This window comes from Arachis ipaensis, chromosome B2 (assembly GCF_059453495.1).
Source record: "Arachis ipaensis isolate K30076 ecotype BB chromosome B2, ASM5945349v1, whole genome shotgun sequence".
In the NCBI taxonomy this organism is placed as follows: Eukaryota; Viridiplantae; Streptophyta; class Magnoliopsida; order Fabales; family Fabaceae; genus Arachis; species Arachis ipaensis.
In genome coordinates this window covers 61657762-61674178 of record NC_142437.1, presented here as the reverse complement: position 1 = coordinate 61674178, position 16417 = coordinate 61657762, and the positions used below count along the sequence as shown (strand labels likewise).

The 16417-nt window shown below is 39.5% G+C and overlaps 2 non-coding genes across 2 annotated transcripts; both read left to right on the top strand.

The window, feature by feature from the left end:
- The first annotated feature begins 3536 nt into the window (after nucleotides 1-3536).
- Nucleotides 3537-3644, top strand: LOC148574087 (small nucleolar RNA R71). The gene has a single exon (XR_015906299.1). It is a non-coding gene; the product is annotated as a small nucleolar RNA R71 (small nucleolar RNA).
- A 6375-nt stretch (nucleotides 3645-10019) lies between these two features.
- LOC148574086 (small nucleolar RNA R71) lies at nucleotides 10020-10127 on the top strand. The gene has a single exon (XR_015905917.1). It is a non-coding gene; the product is annotated as a small nucleolar RNA R71 (small nucleolar RNA).
- The last annotated feature ends 6290 nt before the right edge of the window (nucleotides 10128-16417 follow it).

Genomic DNA, 16417 nt, shown 5'->3' with positions numbered 1-16417 from the left:
GAACAAGGTCCAGGCATGGCCGAGAGGCCAGCCTCTATGATCTCAGAACTAGACGTCCAAAGATGTTCCAAAAGATCTAAATACAATAGTAAAAAGTCCTATTTATGCTAAACTAGTTACTAGGGTTACAGAGATTAGTAAATGATGCAGAAATCCACTTCCGGGGCCCACTTGGTATGTGCTTGGGGTGAGCATTGAAGCTTTCACGTGGAGAGGTCTTTCTTGGAGTTAAATGCCAGTTTATAACCTGTTTCTGGCGTTTAACTCCACTTTGCAACCTGTTTCTGGCGTTTGACTATAGAATAGGGCAGGAGCTGGCGTTGAATGCCAGTTTGCGTCATCTAAACTTGGGCATACTATGAACTATTATATATTTCTGAAAAGCCCTAGATGTCTACTTTCCAACGCAATTGAGAGCGTGTCATTTAGAGTTCTGTAGCTCTAGAAATTCCATTTTGAGTGCAGGGAGGTCAGAATCCAACAGCATCTGCAGTCCTTCTTCAACCTCTGAATCTGATTTTTGCTCAAGTCCCTCAATTTCAGCCAAAAAATACCTAAAATCACAGAAAAACACACAAACTCATAGTAAAATCCAAAAATGTGATTTTTATTTAAAACTAATAAAAATATACTTAAAACTAATTAAATCATACTAAAAACTATGTAAAACAATGCCAAAAAGTATATAAATTATCCGCTCATCAATTGGGCCCAAAATGAGCTACAAATCGCCCCCAACGAGTTGCCCAAAGTGGACCCACGCTGCTCCATCGGCACGCACGCGTACAGTGCACGTCCGCGTCTCTAGATGTCAAGCAACTATGGCAAATTTTATATCATTTCGAAGCCCTGGATGTTAGCTTTCCAACGCAACTAGAACCGTCTCATTTGGACCTCTGTAGCTCAAGTTATGGTTGATTGAGTGCGAAGAGGTCAGGCTTGACAGCTTTACGGTTCCTTCATTTCTTCATGAGTTCTCCCACTTTGCATGCTTTTCTCCTCACTTCTTCCGTCCAATACTTGCCTTATGAACTGAAATCACTCAACAAACATATCAAGGCATCGAATAGAATTAAAGTGAGTTAAATTTAGCTATTTTAAGGCCTAAAAAGCATGTTTTCACACTTAAGCACAATTCTAGGGAGAATTACAAAACCATGCTATTTCATTGAATAAATGTGGGAAAAGGTGATAAAATCCCCCAAATTAAGCACGAGATAAACCACAAAATTGGGGTTTATCAGTCCCTGATTATACCACATATTCTCATAGATCAAAATAGTGGATGGATTATATGTCACCATATCCAATCACCAAAATCCAGATCTACTCAAGTGTGAGAAGGGATTTCAAGCATGGTTTCATGTTTCCTTTTCCAAGGTTTCCATGAAATCCATTTTGCATTCAACCTCTTTCCCAAGATGATTGAACACTAGCATTAAAATGAAATTCTTTCTAGCAAATCAAAGAGAAGATGAAGAGAAGAAGAAATTCACTATCATTAATCCATCAAGTACAACAGAGCTCCCTCTCTCAATGAGAGGGAATTTAGCTACTCATAGCTTAAGAGAAAAGTACAAGAGATGGAAGAGATGATGTGAAAAGTAAATCTAACTATACTTCAACAAAACTACTACTCAACAACCCCTTCTCAGCACTTTCAGGGGTTTTTTATACTACTCCTAGCACTAGAATTAAGAAAATACAAAAGAAAAAAGAAAATTACAACTGGAGGGAAAGAAAAACTCCAAAAATGTGACTTCTCCAGGCTTGGCGTGTGGCTAGCGTTTGAGTGGCGTGCCACACCTAGCCACTGATTTTGGCTTGGCGCACCACGCCCAGCTCCCCAAGTGGCACGCTCCATGCATCAAGCTCCCTTGCGTGCCACACCTTCGAACCCGAGTACCACGTCCAAGGTCTTTTTGAACCTTGGTTAGCCTGGTGTGCCACGCCTTCGAGCCCAAGTGACACGCCCAGGCCTTTCTTAAAGCTTGGTTAGCCCGGCGTGCCACGCTTTCGAGCCCAAGTGGCATGCCCAGGCCTTTTTCTTCTTCTTATCCTCTCTGAAAAGTTGAACTGGCGTGGCACGCCCAGGGACTGGCATGGCACGCCCAGGGACTGGTGTGCCACACCCATTTTGTGCTGCCTCTTCTTTTCTGGAGAGTTGAACTAGCGTGGCACGCCCAGGTTCTGGCGTGCCACGCCCCTTATGTGTTCTTGATTCCTTCTCTGGAGAGTTGAACTAACGTGGCACGCCCAGGGTCTAGCATGCCATGCCCCTTATGTGTGCTTGATCCCTTGGTTGGCGTGCCACGCCCAGAGCTCAAATGGCATGCCCAAGTGAGAAATGATGGCTGGCGTACCACGCCTTCGATACCAAGTGGCACGCCCAGTGAGTGGTTGAGCATTGGCGTACTACGCCAGAGACTCAAGTGGGATGCCCAAGTGATTAATGATAGCTAGCGTGCCACGCCTTCGAAACCAAGTGGCACGCCCAGTGAGTGGTCGAGCATTGGCGTGCCACGCCTAAGAATCAAGTGGCACGCCCAAGTGAGGAATGATAGTTGGCGTGCCACGCCTTCGATACCAAGTGGCACGCCCAAGTGTCTGGCCCTTCACCTCCTTCTTTGGAAAACTGAACTGGCGTGCCACGCCCTGATGTTCAAGTGGCATGCCCATATTGGTTTGTCTCCCTCAAGCTTGGCGTGCCACGCCTAGGTCCTCAAGTGGCACGCCCAGGTCCTCAAGTGGCATGCCCAAGTGCTGGATGAGAGTTGGCGTGCCACGCCTTCGACATCAAGTGGCACGCCCAGGCTTATTCTCTTCTGGCGTGCCACACCCACAAGCTCAAGTGGCACGCCCGATGGTATGCAATGGAGTTGGCGTGCCATGCCCAGCCTGGCGTGCCACGCCCCCTTTGTGGCCTTCAACTTTGCTCTCTGGAAAATGTAAATGGTGTGCCACGCCCATGTTAAAGCTTTGAGAACCTTCTCTGGAAAATACAACTGGCGTGCCACGCCTAGCTCCTGGCATGCCACGCCCACATACTTTCGTGGCGTTTGTTCCAAGTGACACGCCAGTTTCACACGCCCAGCTTTATTTTGTTGTTTTCTTCCTTTTTTGTTATTTTTTTCACCTGAAATTCAGCACAAACCCATTTCAAAGCAATGTACCATAATATTCATCAATTAGTTCATGAAATGCAATGATTTAATGAGATTATTCTCTTTTTATGGTCTTTTTTAGATAAGAAAAAAAGGATAAATGATACAAGTCATCAGTTAGATCAGCTAGTTGCTTAGTAATCATCTTATTATGAGCCATAATTGCTTCCATGTTGTTCAGCTTTATCACTCCTCTATTGTTACTTCTTTCAGAGGTATAGAAATACTCATTATTGCCACTGTCTCAATGACATCAATAGCCTCTTCAATGGTCTTCTTCTTGTTAAGGGAACCTCCAGAAGAGTGGTCCAGAGCCTTTTTCGACTCATATGATAGCCCTTCATAGAAGATATGCAGTTGTACCCACTCGTTGAACATATCCGGGGGACACTTCCTTGTCAAGTCTTTATACCTTTCCCATGCTTCATACAAGGTCTCCCCATCTTATTGTCTGAAAGTCTGGATTTCTGCTCTTAGTCTATTGACTCTTTGTAAAGGATAGAACCTGACGATCGGTTTTTCTATCGATAAAGAAATATAAAAATATGATCGCGTTGTAAGTATATCTTCTAAACCAACAGAAAATCCTTTCGTACAAACGTTTTGGTTGTCACAAGTAACAAACCCCTTTAAAATTGATAACCGAAGTATTTAAACCTCGGGTCGTCTTCTCAAGGAACTGCAGGGAGGTGTTCTTATTATTGGTTATGAGTTTTGTAAATTGGGGGTTTTGAAAGTAAGGAACAAGTAATTTAAATGACAAGTAAAATAAATAAATAACTGTAAAATAAACTCTTGGCAAGGTATGAAAATTCGAAAGTCCTATCCTAGTTACTCCTATGAGAATTGAAGTTAATTCCACTTAGTTAACCTTTACGAAAGCAAGGGAAAGTCAAGTGAACTAATTAGTTAGATTCCCAAGTCCTAGCCAACTCCTAAGGAAAGACTAGAGTTAGTGGAATTCCAGTCAATTAGCCAACATAACAATCAATCACGATAAGTTGATAACTGGTATGCGAAATTGTTACTCATGTTGTGAATTATTGTTCGAAATTGATTCCCTGGCGATGGCACCAAAAACGGATGCACAGAACCATGGTCTAAACATATCTTCACAACTTCGCATAACTAACCAGCAAGTGCACTGGGTCGTCCAAGTAATAAACCTTACGTGAGTAAGGGTCGATCCCACGGAGATTGTTAGTATGAAGCAAGCTATGGTCACCTTGTAAATCTCAGTCAGGCGGATATAAAATAGTTATGGAGTTTTCGAAATTAATACTAAAATAAGGATAGGAATACTTATGTAAATCATTGGTGAGAATTTCAGATAAGAGTATGGAGATGCATTCATTCCTCTGAACATCTGCTTTCCTGCTATCTTCATCCAATCAGTCTTACTCCTTTCTATGGCTGGCTTTATGTAAGGATGTCACCGGTGCCAATGGCTACTTTCAATCCTCTCGGGAAAATGGTCCAAATGCTCTGTCACAGCACGGCTAATCGTCTGGAGGCATCACCCTTGTCGTTGGTTGCATCCTATTCCTCTCTGTGAAAATGGTCCGATGCGCTGTCACTGCATGGCTAATCATCTTGGAGGTTCTCGATCATACTGAAATAGAATTTACTATCCTTTTGCGTTTGTCACTATGCCCAGCACTCGCGAGTTTGGAGTTCGTCACAGTCATTCAATCCTAGAGTCCTACTCGGAATACCACGGACAAGGTTTAGACTTTTCGGACTCTCATGAATGCCGCCATCAATCTAGCTTATACCACGAAGATTCTGATTAAGAGATCTAAGAGATACTCATTCAATCTAATGTAGAACGGAAGTGGTTGTTAGGCACGCGTTCATAGGGAATGATGATGATTGTCACGTTCATCATATTCAGGTTGAAGTGCGAATGAATATCTTAGAAGCGAAATAAGATGAATTGAATAGAAAACAGTAGTACTTTGCATTAATCTTTGAGGAACAGCAGAGCTCCACACCTTAATCTATGGAGTGCAGAAACTCTACCGTTGAAAATACATAAGTGATAATGGAGTTCATTAGTCTCGGCCCCAGAGGGGAACCGGAGTAACCAAGACTACTAATACAATGATAAAAAGTTCTATTTATAATAAACTAGTCACTAGGGTTTACAGAAGTAAGTAATTGATGCATAAATCCACTTCCGGGGCCCACTTGGTGTGTGCTTGGGCTGAGCTTGAATGTTACACGTGTAGAGGTCCTTCTTGGAGTTGAACGCCAGCTTTTGTGCCAGTTTGGGCGTTGAACTCCACTTTGCAGCTTGTTTCTGGCGCTGGACGCCAGAATTGGGCAGAGAGATGGCGTTGAACGCCAGTTTTAGTCGTCTAAACTTGGACAAAGTATGGACTATTACATATCTCTGGAAAGCCCTGGATGTCTACTTTCCAACGCAATTGGAAGCGCGCCATTTTGAGTTCTGTAGCTCCATAAAATCCATTTTGAGTGCAGGGAGGTCAGAATCCAACAGCATCAGCAGTCCTTCTTCAACCTCTGAATCTGATTTTTGCTCAAGTCCCTCAATTTCAGCCAGAAAATACCTGAAATCACAGAAAAACACACAAACTCATAGTAAAGTCCAGAAATGTGAATTTAACATAAAAACTAATGAAAACATCCCTAAAAGTAACCAGATTCTACTAAAAACAATGCCAAAAAGCGTATAAATTATCCGCTTATCACAACACCAAACTTAAATTGTTGCTTGTCCCCAAGCAACTGAAAATCAAATAGGATAAAAAGAAGAGAATATAGTATAAATTCCAAACTATCAATGAAACATAGCTCCAATTAGATGAGCGGGACTTGTAGCTTTTTGCCTCTTGAATAGTTTTGGCATCTCACTTTATCCATTGAAGTTCAGAATGATTGGCATCTATAGGAACTCAGAGTTCAGATAGTGTTATTGATTCTCCTAGTTCAGTATGATGATTCTTCAACACAGCTATTTTATGAGTCTTGGCCGTGGCCCTAAGCACTTTGTTTTCCAGTATTACCACCAGATACATAAATGCCACAGACACATAATTGAGTGAACCTTTTCAGATTGTGACTCAGCTTTGCTAAAGTCCCCAATTAGAGGTGTCCAGGGTTCTTAAGCACACTCTTTTTTTTTTTTGCTTTGGACCTTGACTTTAACTGCTCAGTCTCAAGTTTTCACTTGACACCTACACGCCACAAGCACATGGTTAAAGACAGCTTGGTTTAGCCGCTTAGACCAGGATTTTATTCCTTTAGGCCCTCCTATCCACTGATGCTCAAAGCCTTGGGATCCTTTTTATTTATCCTTGCCTTTTGGTTTTAAGGGTTATTGGCTTTTTGCTCTTGCCTCTTGGTTTTAAGAGCTTTTGGCTTTTTTTGCTTGCTTTTCTTTTTCTTTCTATTTTTTTTTCTGCAAGCTTTGTTCTTTGCTGCTTTTTCTTGCTTCAAGAATCATTTTTATGATTTTTCAGATTATCAAATAACATGTCTCCTTGTCATCATTCTTTCAAGAGCCAACATATTTAACATTCTTAAACAACAACTTCAAAAGACATATGCATTGTTCAAGCATTCATTCAGAAAACAAGAAGCATTGTCACCACATCAATATAATTAAACTAAGTTCAAGGATAAATTTAAAACTCATGTACTTCTTGTTCTTTTGGATTAAAACATTTTTCACTTTAAGAGAGGTGATGGATTCATAGGACATTCATAACTTTAAGACAAAGTTACTAACTACTAATGATCATGTAATGAAGACACAAACATGGATAAGCACTTAACATAGAAAACGAAAAACAGAGAAAGTAGGAACAAGGAATGAGTCCACCTTAGTGATGGTGGCGTTTCCTTCTTGAGGAACCAATGATGTCCTTGAGCTCTTCTATGTCTCTTCCTTGTCTTTGTTGCTCCTCCCTCATTGCTTTTTGATCTTCTCTTATTTCATGAAGGATGATGGAGTGCTCTTGATGTTCCACCCTTAGTTGTCCCATATTAATTCTCCTAGGGAGGTGTTGATTTGCTCCCAAAAATTCTGTGGAGGAAAGTGCATCCCTTGAGGTATCTCAGGGATTTCTTGATGATAAGCTTCTTCATGTGCCTGTTGAGATCCATGAACGTGCTCTCTTGTTTGCTCCATCCTTTTCTTAGTGATGGGCTTGTGAGATAAATCTTTCCATCTTCTATGGCTCAGAGGTGGAAGCAATTGTCTTCCCTTTCCTCTTTCTTGAGGTTTCTCTGGCCTTAGGTGCCATTAATAGTTATGGAAAAACAAAAAAAAAGCTATGCTTTTACCACACCAAACTTAGAATGTTGCTCGCCCTCGAGCAAGAGAAGAAAGAATGGATGAAGAAGAAGAAGAAGTGGAGGAGAGGAAGAAGGGTAGTGTTTCGGCCAAGAAGGGGAAGAGAGGGTCATGTGGTGTGAAAATGAAGAAGAATGGAGGGCTTTATATAGTGGGGGGAGAGGGTGTTAAGTCGGCCATTTAGGGTGGGTTGGGTAGGAAATTGATTTTGAATTTTGAAGGTAGGTGGAGTTTATGAGGTAGGTTTATGGGGAGGAGTGGATGGATGTGAGTGGTGAAAGGGTAATAGGGAAGAGAGATTATGGGATTGTGTGAAAGAGGGGTGAGAAGAAGTGAGTGGAGGTAGGTGGGGATCCTGTGGGGTCCACAGATCTGAGATGATCCTGTGGGGTCCACAGATCCTGAGGTGTTCAAGGATTTACAACTTTGCACCAAATTAGGCATGTAAAATGCCCTTGCACACAACTCTGGGTGTTCAGCGCCAGGTTGGTGCCCATTTTGGGCGTTCAACGCCCATTTGTTGCCCATTTCTGGCGTTGAACGCCAGAACCATGCTTGTTATGGGCGTTCAGCGCCAGCTCTTCTCCAGGGTGTAATTCTGGCATTCAGCGCCCAGATGCTGCCCATTTTGGGCGTTCAGCGCCAGAACCATGCTCTGTTCTGGCGTTGAACGCCAGACAGGTGCTTCCTCCAGGGTGTGATTTTTCTTCCGCTGTTTTTGATTCTGTTTCTAAATTTTTCGTTTATTTTGTGACTCCACATGATCATGATCCTAAGAAAACATGAAAAACAAAAATAAAATTAGATAAATAAACATTGGGTTGCCTCCCAACAAGCGCTTCTTTAATGTCAATAGCTTGACAGTGGGCTCTCATAGAGCCTTACGGATGTGCAGAGCTTTGTTGAGACCTCCCAACACCAAACTTAGAGTTTGGTTGTGGCCTCCCAACACCAAACTTAGAGTTTGACTGTGGGGGCTTTGGTTGACTCTGCTTTGAGAGAAGCTTTTTCTGCTTCCTGTCCATGGATGCAGAGAGAGATCCTTGAGTTGTAAACACAAGATTGTCCTTATTTAATTAAAGGATCAATTCTCCTCTGTCCACATCAATCACAGCTCTTGCTGTGGCTAGGAAAGGTCTTCCTAGGATGATGGATTCATCCTCTTCCTTTCCAGTATCCAGGACTATCAAATCAGCAGGGATGTAAAGGCCTTCAACCTTTACTAACACGTCCTCTACTTGTCCATAAGTCTGTTTTCTTGAATTGTCTGCCATCTCTAATGAGATTTTAGCAGCTTACACCCCATAGATTCCCAGTTTCTCTATTACAAAGAGGGGCATAAAGTTTATCCCTGAACCAAGGTCACACAGAGCCTTAAAGATCATGGTGCCTATGGTACAAGGTATTATGAACTTTCCAGGATCCTGTTTCTTCTGAGACAATGTCAGTTGATCCAGATCACTTAGTTCATTGGTGAACAAGGGAGGTTCATCTTCCCAAGTCTCAATACCAAATAATTTGGCATTTAGCTTCATGATTGTACCAAGGAACTTGGCAGCTTGCTCTTCAGTAACATCTTCATCTTCTTCAGAAGAGGAATACTCATCAGAGCTCATGAATGGCATAAGGAGGTTCAATGGAATCTCTATGGTCTCTAGATGAGCCTCAGAGTCCTTTGGTTCCTCAGAGGGAAGCTCCTTATTGATCACTGGACGTCCCAGGAGGTCTTCTTCCTTGGGATTCACGTCCTTCTCCTCTCTTGTGGGTTCGGCCATGGTAATTAATTCAATGGCCTTGCACTCTCCTTTTGGATTCTCTACTGTATTACTTGGGAGAGTACTAGGAGGGATTTCAGTGATCCTTTTACTCAGCTGGCCCACTTGTGCTTCTAAATTTCTAATGGAAGACCTTGTTTCATTCATGAAACTCACAGTGGCCTTAGATAGATCAGAGACTAAATTTGCTAAGCTAGATGGATTTTGCTCAGAATTCTCTGTCTGTTGCTGAGTGGATGATGGAAAAGGCTTGCTATTGCTAAACCTGTTTCTTCCACCATTATTAAAGCTTTGTTGAGGCTTTTGATCCTTCCATGAGAGATTTGGGTGATTTCTCCATGATGGATTGTAGGTGTTTCCATATGGTTCACCCATGTATTTTAACTCTGCTATTGCAGGGTTCTAGGGATCATAAGCTTCTTCCTCAGAAGATGCCTCTTGAGTATTGTTGGATGCAGCTTGCATTCCATTCAGACTCTGAGAAATCATATTGACTTGCTGAGTCAATATTTTATTCTGAGCCAATATGGCATTCAGAGTATCAATTTCAAGAACTCCCTTCTTCATAGGCGTCCCATTACTCACAGTATTCCTCTCAGAAGTGTACATAAACTGGTTATTAGCAACCATGTCAATGAGTTCTTGAGCTTCTGCAGGCGTTTTCTTTAGGTGAATGGATCCACCTGCAGAAGTATCCAATGACATCTTTGATAGCTCAGATAAACCATCATAGAATATATCCAGGATGGTCCATTCTGAAAGCATGTCAGAAGGACACTTTTTGGTCAGCTGCTTGTATCTTTCCCAAGCTTCATAGAGGGATTCACCTTCTTTCTGTCTGAAGGTTTGAACATCAGCTCTAAGCTTGCTCAGCTTTTGAGGAGGAAAGAACTTGGCTAAGAAAGCAGTGACCAGCTTATCCCAAGAGTTCAGGCTGTCTTTGGGTTGAGAGTCCAACCATATTCTAGCTCTGTCTCTTACAGCAAAAGGGAAAAGCATGAGCCTGTAGACTTCAGGATCTACTCTATTAGTCTTAACAGTATCACAGATCTACAAGAATTCAGTTAAGAACTGAAAAGGATCTTCAGATGGAAGTCCATGAAACTTGCAGTTCTGCTGCATCAGAGAAACTAGCTGAGGTTTCAGCTCAAAATTGTTTGCTCCAATGGTAGGAATGGAGATGCTTCTTCCATGTAAATTGGAATTAGGTGCAGTAAAGTCACCAAGCATTCTCCTTGCATTATTGTTGTTGGGTTCGGCTACCATCTCCTTTACTTGTTTGAAATTTTCAATAAGGTTGTCTCTGGATTGTTGTAATTTAGCTTCTCTTAGTTTTCTCTTCAGAGTCCTTTCAGGTTCTGGATCAGCTTCAACAAGAATGCCTTTTTCTTTGTCCCTGCTCATAAGAAAGAGAAGAGAAAAAGAAAAGAAGAGGAATCCTCTATGTCACAGTAAAGAGGTTCCTTATTGTTAGTAGAAGAAGAAAAGGAATAGGGGTGAAGAAGAATGAAGAATCCAAACACAAAGGTGATGATAGGAACAGAGATGTGAGATGAAGAGAAGTGTTAGTAGATGAATAAATAAATAAAAGGGGATGAGAGGAGGAGAGAATTTTCGAAAATAATTTTTGAAAAAGAGTTAGTGATTTTCGAAAATAGTTTTTGAAAAAGGTTAGTAGTTTTTTGAAAATTCAAAATAAAAAATAAAATAATTAGTCTAATTAAAAAGAAATTTTGAAAAAGAGGGAAGATTTTTTCGAAAATTAGAGAGAGAGAGTTAGTTAGGTAGTTTTGAAAAAGGTAGGAAACAAACAAAAAGTTAGTTAGTTGAAACAAATTTGAAAATCAATTTTGAAAAGATAAGAAGTTAGGAAGTTAGAAAAGATATTTTGAAAATCAAATTTTTGAAAAAGATAAGATAAGAAGATATTTTTGAAAAGATATGATTGAAATTAGTTTTGAAAAAGATTTGATTTTTAAAATCACAATTAATGACTTGATTCACAAGAAATCACAAGATATGATTCTAGAACTCAGTTTGAATCTTTCTTAACAAGCAAGTAACAAACTTGAAATTTTTGAATCAAAACATTAATTGATGATGTTATTTTCGAAAATTATGAGATAAAATTAAGAAAAAGATTTTTGAAAAATATTTTTATAATTTCGAAAATAACTAAGAAAAATGAAAAAGATTTGATTTTTGAAAAAGATTTTGAAAATGATAAGATTTTTAAACTGAAAATTTGATTCGACTCATAAAAACAACTAGATTTTAAAAATTTTTGAAAAAGTCAAATCTAATTTTCGAAATTTTAAGAGAGAAAAAGGGAAAGATTTTTTTTTATTTTTGAATTTTTATGATGAGAGAGAAAAACAAGAAAAATGATGCAATGCATGAAAGTTATGGATCAAACCAATGAATGCATGCAAGAATGCTATGAATGTCAAGATGAACACCAAGAACACTATGAAGATCATGATGAACATCAAGAACACATTTTTGAAAAATTTTTGATGCAAAGAAAACATGCAAGACACCAAACTTAGAATTCTTTAATTCTTAGACATAAAGAATTCAGGAATGCATATGAAAAACAAGAAAAGACACAAAACATGCAAATGTAAAGATCAAACAAGAAGACTTACCAAGAACAATTTGAAGATCATGAAGAACACTATGAATGCATGAATTTTTTTTCGAAAAATACAAGATGAACATGCAATTGACACTAAACTTATAACATGACTCAAGACTCAAACAAGAAACACAAAAAATATTTTTGATTTTTATGATTTTCTAATTTTTTTGTATTTTTTCAAAAATTATTTGAAAAACAAAAATAAGGATTCCAAAATTTTTAATATAAATTCCAGGAATCTAGCATTCTTAGTCTCAAGCTCCAATCAAAGGGTCAGGCATGGCTTAATAGCCAGCCAAGCTCTAGCATGTAAATTACATCCATTGAGGTGATTAGTTGAAGACCAGTCCCAAAGCAGTTTGGGTATGGCTTTACAGCCAGATAGGATTCAACATGTTTCATGAAACACTAGAATTCATTCTAAAAAATTCTGAAGAAAAATATTTTTTTGAAAACACATTTTTTTTTCCGAAAACAGGTGAGAAATTTTTGAAAGGTTTTTGAAAAATTTTTGAAAATGAAACAAAAAGAAAATTACCTAATCTGAGCAACAAGATGAACCGTCAGTTGTCCAAACTCGAACAATCCCCGGCAACGACGCCAAAAACTTGGTATGCGAAATTGTTACTCAAGTTGTGAATTATTGTTCGAAATTGATTCCCTGGCGATGGCACCAAAAACGGATGCACAGAACCATGGTCTAAACATATCTTCACAACTTTGCATAACTAACCAGCAAGTGCACTGAGTCGTCCAAGTAATAAACCTTACGTGAGTAAGGGTCAATCCCACGGAGATTGTTGGTATGAAGCAAGCTATGGTCACCTTGTAAATCTCAGTCAGGCGGATATAAAATAGTTATGGAGTTTTCGAAATTAATACTAAAATAAGGATAGGAATACTTATGTAAATCATTGGTGAGAATTTCAGATAAGAGTATGGAGATGCATTCATTCCTCTGAACCTCAGCTTTCCTGCTATCTTCATCCAATCAATCTTACTCCTTTCTATGGCTGGCTTTATGTAAGGATGTCACCGGTGCCAATGGCTACTTTCAATCCTCTCGGGAAAATGGTCCAAATGCTCTGTCATAGCACGGCTAATCGTCTGGAGGCATCACCCTTGTCGTTGGTTGCATCCTATTCCTCTCTGTGAAAATAATCCGATGCGCTGTCACTGCATGGCTAATCATCATGGAGGTTCTCGATCATACTGGAATAGAATTTACTATCCTTTTGCGTCTGTCACTACGCCCAGCACTCACAAGTTTGGAGTTCATCACAGTCATTCAATCCCAGAGTCCTACTCAGAATACCACGGACAAGGTTTAGACTTTCCGGACTCTCATGAATGCCGCCATCAATCTAGCTTATACCACGAAGATTCTGATTAAGAGATCTAAGAGATACTCATTCAATCTAATGTAGAACAGAAGTGGTTGTCAGGCACGCGTTCATAGGGAATGATGATGATTGTCACGTTCATCATATTCAGGTTGAAGTGCGAATGAATATCTTAGAAGCGAAATAAGATGAATTGAATAGAAAACAGTAGTACTTTGCATTAATCTTTGAGGAACAGCAGAGCTCCACACCTTAATCTATAGAGTGCAGAAACTCTACCATTGAAAATACATAAGTGATAATGGAGTTCATTGGTCTCGGCCCCAGAGGGGAACCGGAGTAACCAAGACTACTAATACAATGATAAAAAGTTCTATTTATAATAAACTAGTCACTAGGGTTTACAGAAGTAAGTAATTGATGCATAAATCCACTTCTGGGGCCCAGTTGGTGTGTGCTTGGGCTGAGCTTGAATGTTACACGTGTAGAGGTCCTTCTGGGAGTTGAACGCCAGCTTTTGTGCCAGTTTGGGCGTTGAACTCCACTTTGAAGCTTGTTTCTGGCGCTGGACGCCAGAATTGGGCAGAGAGCTGGCCTTGAACACCAGTTTGCGTCGTCTAAACTTGGACAAAGTATAAACTATTATATATTGCTGGAAAGCCCTGGATGTGTACTTTCTAACGCAATTGGAAGCGCGCCATGTTGAGTGCTGTAGCTCCAGAAAATCCATTTTGAGTGCAAGGAGGTCAGAATCCAACAGCATCAGCAGTCCTTCTTCAACCTCTGAATCTGATTTTTGCTCAAGTCCCTCAGTTTTAGCCAGAAAATACCTGAAATCACAGAAAAACACACAAACTCATAGTAAAGTCCAGAAATGTGAATTTAACATAAAAACTAATGAAAACATCCCTAAAAGTAACCAGATTCTACTAAAAATATACTAAAAACAATGCCAAAAAGCGTATAAATTATCCGCTCATCAATAACTCAAGAGCCTTCAGTTAATCAACTAAAGCAAAGAATATAAAAAGCTAAACAAGAATCATAAATCTGAAATACCTCAATTGCATTAATAAGAGAAAATCAATCTAAACATAGAGAGTTCATAAGTCAATTTGGCAACATAAGTAATTAAATGATAGCATTAAAGTATCTGAAAGTAAAAGAGAAATATAAAGTAAGAGAAATATTGAACCTGATGAAGAGTTGAAATCCTAAATCCTTTAAGAGGAATCCTAATCCTAAAACCTAAGAGAGAGGAGAGAACCTCTCTCTCTAAAAACTACATCTAAATTGTGAAAAGTGAATAATAATCGACCTCCTTATGAATGGATGCATTCTCCCACTTTATAACCTCTAATCTGTGCTTTCTGTACTTGGATCTGGGCTAAAAAGGGTTTCAGAAATCGCTGGGAGCGTTTTCTATAGTTTCTGGTGCGTGGCATCTGTCACGAGTCCGCGTAGGTCACGCGGTCGCGTCATCTGGGAGTTTTCCTTATCACGTGTTCGCTTCGGTCACGCGTACGCGTCATCTGCGTTCTGCTCAAGGCGCGCGTCCGCGTTAGTCACGCGTTCGCGTCACTACCTTTTCGCGCTAGGCACGCGGCTGCGTCGTCCATGCGTTCGCATCGCTGCCAGTTTCTTCAAAAACTCCATTTTGTGCTTTCCTTCCATTTTTGTATGTTTCCTTTCCATCCTTTAAATCATTCCTGCCTTAGGAGATCTGAAAATACTCAACACACAAATCACGGCATCGAATGGTAATAAAAGGTAATTAAAATAATTATTTTTAAAGCATAGGAAAAATGTTTTTCACATATATCACATAATAAGGAAGGGAAAATAAAACCATGCAATTTCACATGAATAAGTGGGTGAAGGGTTGAATAAATCAATTAAATTGAGCACAAAATATATCATGAAATATAGGTTTATCAGAACCTTGCCAAGAATTTGTTGACTACATCTTCCCAAGTTGTGAGGCTCTCTTTAGGAAATGATTTTAGCCACTTAGATGCCTTGTCCCTGAGAGAGAATGGGAACAAGAGCAGTCTATAAGTGTTTGGATGAACTCCATTTGACTTTACAGTATCACAAATTCTTAGAAATGTAAAGAGATGCTGATTAGGGTCTTCTTGGGCACCTCCTCCAAATGAACAATTGTTTTGGACGAAAGTAATGAGCTGTGGCTTCAATTCGAAGTTATTGGCATAATTGTTGGTTTGAGAATGCTGCTTCCACAATTTCCAGGATTGGGGTTGATGTAGGACCCTTGCACTCTTCTCTCTTGTGGAGTATGATTAGCTACACCTTCTCCAGCATGGTTAAGTACCTCTTCCTCTATAGCAAGATTTAGATCCTCTTCCAACTCTTCTTCTCCAACCACTCCCTTGCCTCTTGCTTCCCTCCTTAATCTAAGGAAGGTCCTCTCAGGTTCACTATCAAAAGAGGTTGAAGCTCCTCTTCTACCTGTCATGCACTCAGCAAACATAGGCAAACAGCAAGTGAAATTTTAAAAGCTCATACATTAATTTTAAATTTGAAATTTTTGACCCATGTGCATTGACTCTTTTTATTTTATATTTTGGGAAATTTCTTTGTGTATTTTCTTAATTAAATAATGTAAAAATACTTTTTTCTCTCTTTTTTTTTTAAATCAATGCACATGGTAATTCCATTGTTTTGATCTCACATGAGCATGCTTCCCAAATTTTTGTTTTTGAAATAGCTTACTCTTTTTAAATTCCTACTTTGTTTCTATCATCCCATGTTCCCATAAAATTCCCCACACTTAAACAATACACAATTTCTATCTTAAGCTAACTAAGGATTCAATTTGGGATTTTTATTTTGTTTTTCTGCTTAAGGCTAGTAATGTGGTTTATAGAGCAAGAGGGGATTAAAAAACTCAAGGAGGCTAACAAGGGTGATTTAAAAGGTAGGCTAATTTGGGATAAGTGAGGAAAAATTCAAATGATGGCCTCAATCATCTCTTGGTATGTATCTATATTCTATAATTGGACATATAGATTAAAACAAAGTAAAGAACATCAGAATGAAAAAGAAGGGTAAAACACACAGGAATAAAATTTATGGTCTGAATGCAACCATACAATTAAGCTCAAAACTCACAGGCTGTGTGTTCTCCAGCTCGAAAATCATATATCAGTTAT